This window comes from Caretta caretta, chromosome 20 (assembly GCF_965140235.1).
Source record: "Caretta caretta isolate rCarCar2 chromosome 20, rCarCar1.hap1, whole genome shotgun sequence".
Lineage (NCBI taxonomy): Eukaryota > Metazoa > Chordata > Testudines > Cheloniidae > Caretta > Caretta caretta.
In genome coordinates, this window is record NC_134225.1 from 12,950,690 (window position 1) to 12,958,620 (window position 7,931).

At 45.2% G+C, this 7,931-nt stretch overlaps 1 long non-coding RNA gene across 1 annotated transcript; it reads left to right on the forward strand.

Annotated features, from left to right (window-relative positions):
• The first annotated feature begins 211 nt into the window (after positions 1-211).
• Positions 212-1,450, forward strand: LOC142069642 (uncharacterized). Its single transcript, XR_012665577.1, has 3 exons — positions 212-330; positions 750-829; positions 1,318-1,450. It is a non-coding gene; the product is annotated as an uncharacterized LOC142069642 (long non-coding RNA).
• The last annotated feature ends 6,481 nt before the right edge of the window (positions 1,451-7,931 follow it).

The following is a 7,931-nucleotide window of genomic DNA, read 5'->3' on the forward strand; positions in this document are numbered from 1 at the left end:
TAAGTGGCCCTGGATTTCTTTCATGAACCTGGGTTTTCTCTTCTTCTGAGGTGGGTGCAGAGCCAGGGTCCTCTGCCTTCTGGGGTCTGTGGACACCTCTCTCCTCTCCTGTGGCTAGATTTAATTCCTGATCTTTATCTTCTGGACTCTGGTTCTTCTCTCCGTTTCTCATCCACATCCTCTTGTTTCTCCTTCTGGATTATGTAGGACATGCACCTAAAATTAACCCTCATCCAGAATGTCACGGAGATTAGCTGTGCCATTTTGGAGACCAGAGACTCCCAGGAGTTCGAATTCTCTTACAAACTGGAGCTCCTTGGCTACATGCTGGTGAGTGATGAGGAGCTTTGAGGACTGAAGTACAAAGGAGTTTGTTGTAATGTCATCAGACTGGGTTTCCAGGTAGATGTTGTTTTATCCATTGGCTGTGACTGTACCACTGCAGTCTCATGAGCTACCTGCACGGCACCCAGAATGCTGCTGGGTCCACTCTGAGCTTGGCAGGGATGCCGACCTATTGTGGGCTGTAAGTGGCAGGAATGGCTTGTGTCTGGGGAGTTATCTTTCTGTCCTCCGTATAGCCTGCAGATGGCCCTACGGTCCATTTCTGAGGCAGAGAGCCTGCCGAGAACAGTGTCTGTTTATTACAGACCTGGCATATGGCCCTGTTTCAGGGTGTGAGAGGAAAGCCTCTCTGCCTTTCAAATCCATTTCCCATTTTTTTTAATTTCCCTATTCGTGCATTTCAGGACTTCATTAAAAAGGAACCACTGGATTCCCTGGCATCTCCAGTTCGCTACAAGGCAATTCTTGCCATTAGACATCTGAGGTAGGCTATTTTCTGCCATATTTCCTGGCACTGTGACGTCGTCTTTGTTAGTTCATGAGTGCCAGGTTGGGAGCAGTTTGATGCCTGCCGGATTTGGCTCACATGCTGCTCACCAGCAGAACTTTAGTTCTTGAGGGTTTGAATGTGTCCATTTGGAGGTTTGTGCTTGAAAGACACAAACTTGGAGGTTGTGGGGCATGCAGTCCAATGCAGGAGTGTTCAGATGGGGAGGGAGGTGTCTGGCTTGCTGGCAGGGGGAAGGAAGCTTGTGGGTTTCTCTAAAAAGGGGACTTGAAGCTTTAGCTTTACTTCTCAATGAGCCAATACTTAATAGAGGTGCAAAGAGGTGCTCAGCTGCAAAGTGAAGGGTTGTTTGCATTTGGGGTTTTAGATTGAGACAATCTCCAGTCATTGGACCCATTTCTTTCACTTGGAGGTGGTACTGAGTCTAATGCATGACTTTTCTCTCTCTCTCTTTCTTCTGCCAGCAAACTCAAACCATCTTTGACCTTGAAGGAAAACCGTGAGCTCCTTCATCAGTGTTTCAAAAGTTTGTTTCCCCTCCCTCCCCTGGAGAAGATGATGAAAGAGGAAGGTGAGACAGCAAAGGATGCTCTGCCTATACAGGTACGTGACAACAATTCTCCTCAGGCACCATCCACTGTATTTCTGCCCAGCAGGCACTGGGTGATGGCAGTCACACATGGCCTCCCTAGCAAGGTTATGGTTCGCTTTCCCTAGCCCCCAGTCGTCCCCCCCCCACACACACACAAATTATCTGTGCTGAGCCTCACTCCTTCTCTTCTGGTTTCAGTCACTGTACGTAGAGTCCTTGGAAGCCCTTGGCAAGCTAATGAAGACTTTGCTGGAGGAAGAACCAACCGCACACTGGTTCCAGGAAATGTTTCAAGTGAGTAGACCATTGAACCATGTTGAAGATTGTTTGTTTGTTTGTTTGTTTGTTGTGTTACTGCAGGGAAGAGTCAGAGATTTAGGGGGTCAAGCTTCAGTTGTGGAGGAATTTTCCACAGTGGAGTGAATTGTCAGGGGAAAAAGCACCAAATTCTTCCTGGGATAAGCAGGCATGTGCCCCGCTGAAATCCACAGAAGCTATGCCATTTTATGCCAGGGCTGGATTGGGACCAACTTCTTACAATGTAGTTGACACTACTTGGACCGGCAAGAAAATCACCACTGCAGTAGCCAAATCCAAGAGAACCAGTTGAAACTGATCACTTCTTCAAAGAGGAATTCATTCATATTGAGTTAAGCCCTGTGTATGGAAACTCATCCAGAGGAGACTTCCTGTTCCTCAGACATGAACAGAATATCTTGAAGAGCTGAGGGGTGGGGAGTTTGATGCACCTTCAGTATAAAAATGAAGTTCTAAAAGGAGCTGGGCTGGGAGGGGGTACTTCTCTGCTCTTCTTCAAATTAATAAAAAGAAACGCTCCTCTCTGTCATTTGGCCACTCAATGTGGGAGAAGTTGCCCAGGAAACAGAACACAGCAGCAGACATCAAACAGCATGCAATGTGGTAGACAGCTCCCATCAGACAGTCTACAGGAGACATCACGTACACAGGCCCAGGTTCATCTCTCATGTAACTCCTTTGTCTTCAATCACTCAGAGGTGAATCTGGTCCCTGGGACTTCCATTAGACATGTAATTCCTTCGCTCCATGGAGGTCGGGTGCTTTGGAGAGGGATTTTAGTGACAATTAAACCTGTTTAAGAGGAACTTTTGGGAGGGATTTTCTGGTACTAACTCTGTCCATTCCCCTGCTCTACCAACAGCTACTAGAGACATGGCTCCATTCAGAGAAGGAGTGGGAGAGAGAAAGGGCCTTGCAGGCCACCATCCAGCTGCTGACTGCCTATCAAGAGACAGTTCATAGCACAGTGAGTATAGCCTTCCTCTTCTTGAGCTGACTTCCCTGCTTCTATCCGATCTGACACTCAACGCAAATGCATGAAAAAAGCTTCCAGGGCAGCAGCTGGGATCTCAAAGTGACTAAGATCCCTCTGCTTCCATAAGAGAGAGGTTTACACAACAATGCTGTGACCACACTCCGGGCAGACTGCAAGAAGTAGAGGGCAGACGATCCCCCAAACTGATGGCTTATTCTAGAATTACATGCACCAAGTCAACAGCAAAAGAGCTTCCACCCTAGTTAACAAAATGCCAAACACGGTCCCCTTTTGGCATTCCAGACCTAGGCTCCCATCTAAACAGCCCAGTCTAATATAGTGAGGGGTTACTGAAAACCTGATTCACCATATGTGAGGTTCACCCATCATAAAGGACCAGATGCTTATCCCCAGGTCAAGGTGAATCTCAGGTCTTTCCCAAATAGCATGCTGCCAGCCAATCCTTAATAACGAAATTGAAGATTTCTTCTTAAAAGAAAGAAGAGAGTTACAAATGGTGAAAAGATCAATATCCATACAAGTGACTGTCAATGTTCATAGTTCAGGATCACAACAGTGATGGAATAAACTGCTGGCTTGTACAAGTCTCTCTGGAATCATCCCAACAGATCAGAATCCAAAGGCAGCTTAGATGTAAAGACTGTTAGTTTTTCCATGCATTTTCCAGGTTCTTTCAAATGATGATTTGGAAGCTCTCTGTCCTATGGCTTACACTTTCCCTGTTCAAAGTTTCAGCTGACTAGAGATGACAGGATGAGGCCCGAGCCTTCTCTTTTCTAGCTATTCTCGCAGGCTGACAAGCCTACCTCACAAAAATGGTTACAGCAGGACCTTCCCCTGAGAAAGACTAGGCAATGCAGATCGCCTCCTGTACTTTGCTTTGAAGCTAATCTTCTATTTCCTGTGCATACACAGTAAACTAGTTACTCATTCGCATAAGGTGATTAGCCGTTCTTCCATTATAACACAGAGTGTTAAGCTGAAGACAATGTAGAAATTATTAGTTTCCTGCAGTATCTTACATCTTTGATTTTAAGGTTAACTGAAAACCTTGCACACATAATGAAGACCTGAAAGGGAATCAGCATCGACAAGCTAATTTGGTTACATTGTGAAACTTCTAACCGCGTATAGATCAACACAGACAAATAGACTTAGCATCTATTGTTCATTTTTGAATGAGTTGAGGATTGCTAGTCTAATCCATCTCTTTGAAATTCACATGCAAGTGAACTGTCTTGATACAGTGGAAGTGCCTCTTGTTAAGTTATTATGGGTCATACACAGGTTGCCTGGTCTGCCAGTGTCACAAATGCATTCTTGGTTCTTATGCTCCCAGGGTGGTAAAGGAAAATTTCTATTTAACCAGCTAAGAACATAAAACATAAGAATGGCTAACCTGCCTCCCGCAAAAGAATGGTTCATCTGGCCCAGTATCCTGTCTTCTGACTGCATTGTGTGAAGATATGCTTCCTTTGGTTTGTTTTAAACCTGCTGCCTATTAATTTCATTGGGGGACCCCTCGGTCTTGTGTTAGGTGAAGGGCTAAATAACACTTCCTTATTGACTTTCTCTACACCAGTCATGATTTTATAGACCTCCAGCATATTCCCTCTGAGTCGTCTCTTTTCCAAGCTGAAACGTCGCTCTTTTGTTAATCTCCCTTGGGTGAGAAGTTATCCCATAGGCCTAATTTTTGTTGCTCTTCTCCGTATTTCTTCCCATTCTAACACATCTTTTTTGAGATGAGATGACCAAAACTGCACGCAGTATTCAAGGTGTGGGGGTCCTGTAGATTCCTATCGTGGCATAATGATATTTGCTGTCTTCTTATCGATCCCTTTCCTAAGGGTTCCTAACATGTTGTTAGCTTTTTTGACCGCATGTTGAGCGGATGCTTTCAGAGAACTGTACACAATGACTCTGAGGTCTCTTTCTTGAGTGATAACAGCTAATTTAGACCCCATCCATTTCTATATACAATTGGGATTATGTTTTCCAATGTGCATTACCCAGTACAGTACAGGAACCAGGGGCACAATGTTACCAGATGTGCCTGTTACTTTGGGGTAGGCTCATTGATTCGGGTTACTGTTCTTGCGGGGGGGGGGGGTCCTGTAATTCTATGAATGTGCTGCTTATGTCACTTGTGTGTTCATATGGAGCTCTACTCCTTCCTTCTGCAAGTGCCCTCCCAATGGAGCTACCCTGCAGGACCTAGGTTCCCCAGGGCTGGGTTCCTCCAGCCCTAGAACTAGATGAACACGCACGCACGTACGCTCACACTAGCAGAGCAAGTCTGAGCGGACCAGGTCAATCAGCACTCTCCAGCTGATCCTCTCATATGTCCCTGTACTCAATGGGCTGGGTTAAGCAGCACTTTCAGCTGCTCCCCTCTTATGTGCCCCAAGTTTAACACATCCCTATCCCACTTCCACATTACAATTGTACTGGTAGTAACCCACTTCATGAGCAAACCCCCACAAGGAGGGCTAAACAAACATAATGGTTACATTTGAAAGGTTAATACCTGAGGAAGAAAAGAAAACGGAGGGGCGAGGGGTGGGAATCTCATCCACTCCATGAGGCTTGAACTGGGTGGGGTTCCCAGGTAATGGTGGTAGCTCCGGGTCCTGAGTGCTGGAGACAGGCAGAGCCCCCAGCACAATCAGTCAGGAGATGGAATCCCAGTGGAACTGATGCAGAGTTTGGGTCTATACATCAGAACCCTTACTTGGGCATAGGTAGGGGGTTTTGTCGAGAAAATACAATGGTTCAAGGGAGAACACTAGATTTGTTTATGGGTAAACTAATGGGTTTTCAAGGGTTTTCTTTAGGCTAGACAATCGGAGCTGATCACTCTTGGCTATGGGTGGTGGTTTTTTCCAGGGAGCTCACAAGGCAACTAGGCTGCTTCAGTATTTTAGGATAATAAAGATTTATTACTAGAATTGGTCTGATAATTGCTGAGCTAGGTGTGCGCAGGCATAGGTTCATTAGCATCTGGAGCAGGGATTCCCATGATGCAATGCGTCCCTGCTTTTCTGGTCCCAGAGTTCAGTGCGGTTCTCTGTTCCTCATTCTTCATGCTAATTCCTATCCCATCTTTCATGCAGATGAGGCTAGGGGAGTTGTCTCTGTTCTTCATTCTGTATGCAAATGGAGATGTCTTAATCTTGTCACCCTTCTCAGGAGGGGTCTAGGTGTGTCTCCCAACACCCTTCATTGTTCTCTGCAAGCCTTTTCTCTGATGGGTTTTGGTTCAAACTGAGACTGGTGGGGGCAGGGGGTGTCTTTCATGAGTCAGACAGGCTAGATACTGTGCCCTGGTTCCCCAAAAAACACAGAGCTGACTGGTCTGAACAATAAGGATGGCAAGTGAAGTCTAGTCCAACTGGAGACCATTCATTCTTCGTTCTTTGTTCTTTTTTCATTAGACTCAGGGAACTTTTGATCAGTTTGGATCTCTGATTGGACTAATAGCACCATACAGCTGTGATTCGCTGGCCACGTCCCGTCAGTGGGTGGTTGACTGTATCAGCTGCCTTCTCTGTATACAAGGTGAGGAGACCATTAGCAGGTATAAGGAATTCTTCACCTTCTTTCACTGTTGTAATGTCCATTTGTCTGCCTATCTAGTTCTTTCTGTCCTGTTTGTTGTCGCTTAGATAACAGAATGGTGGGCATCTTGTAAATACCTCATTAGAAGAGAAGATTCTGATGTGTAAAGAGCCTAGCACACTTTTGGGAACTGTACAACTAATAAATGGTCTGCATACAGGTAGATAAGGGCTAAATTCCTTCGGGCTTGTCTACACAGGGACAGTAAGGAAAGTTAATCCAAATGAACTAAAGGTGTACATTTCAAGTGCATGAGGTAAATGGCATTAAACACATGTGTGGATGCTCTGATTCTGAATTAAAATGGGCCTTATTAATTGTAGTGAATTCCATGAATGAAACTAACCTGAATGAAGGCCACTTTAATTCTAAATAAGTGTGTCCCTACAGGTGTTGAATGAAGTTTAACTAATGCATTTTGAAAATGAATGGGGATTAGCTTTCTTGAATATCTCCATGGAGACAAGCCCTTGGTACTAAACATTTTCATTCTCTTTACCCTGCCACTGGCTGGATTGGAGGGGTTTCCTGGAATAATTCTGTAAACAAAAAGTTCTTCCAGCAGCCCTCTGTCATGAGCATTCTGAGCTATGGAGTAAGTAGAGGCCATTTTTCCCCTTTGTGAAAGAGTAGGATATTCTTTTCACCTAATGGTTAGATGTTAAGGGATAGAGCTTGGTTATCGTTTAAGGCCATTTCCAATGAGGGTGACCAGACAGCAAATGTGAAACCTCGGGACAGGGGGTGGGGGGTAAGAGGAGTCTATCTAAGAAAAAGACCCCAAAATGGGGACTGTCCCTATAAAATCGGGACCCCTGGTCATCCTATTTCCAATGATTCTTAATCAGTCCTAAAAACAGTGTTGGTGATTCAGAAACAGAATAAGGGACTCCAACCTTTTGAATGTACAACATAGTAATCCCAGCATTGTTTAGAAGTGACTGATGATGAGCCTGGGTTTCTTGCCAAAGTTTTTTGTCTATCCCCGTCTCTTTTACAAGGAGAGTTTGGTGGAGGGATTCACCTCTAAACTGGAACCTCTGATCTACCTGCATGAGTTGTACTTGAATAGGAGCTTAGATGTAAATAGTGAGAGCAGAGAGACTACTGAAACCAGACACACACACAAAGCTGCTCCAAGCTGAATACAGTGCTTGTTCAATCCTGGATCATTCACAATAACATACCACTACTGTTAACGTTCAGACATTTTAGGGTGTAATCCCGACTCCATTCCAGTCAACAGGAGTTTTGCCATTGACTTCAGTGGGACCAAGATTTTACACTATGCTGATGACAACATAGCACATGGATCCTCCCGTATGAAGATCCATGCAGTAGGGATTCAGTTTCCTTAATCCTTACAGTACTTTTTCTCCTTTTCTCCACTCCAGGCCAGTCCATAAACCTGGGCTCAGCAGAGGAGGAGCTGAGATGTCTCCGTGAAGCACTAACAGCTCCAGACCCCGAGGCTCTGTTTCAGGCATCTTCCAAAATGGCCAGGGTAACTGACTCAAAAAGCTTGTGCGGATGTGCGAGTGACCGGGCAC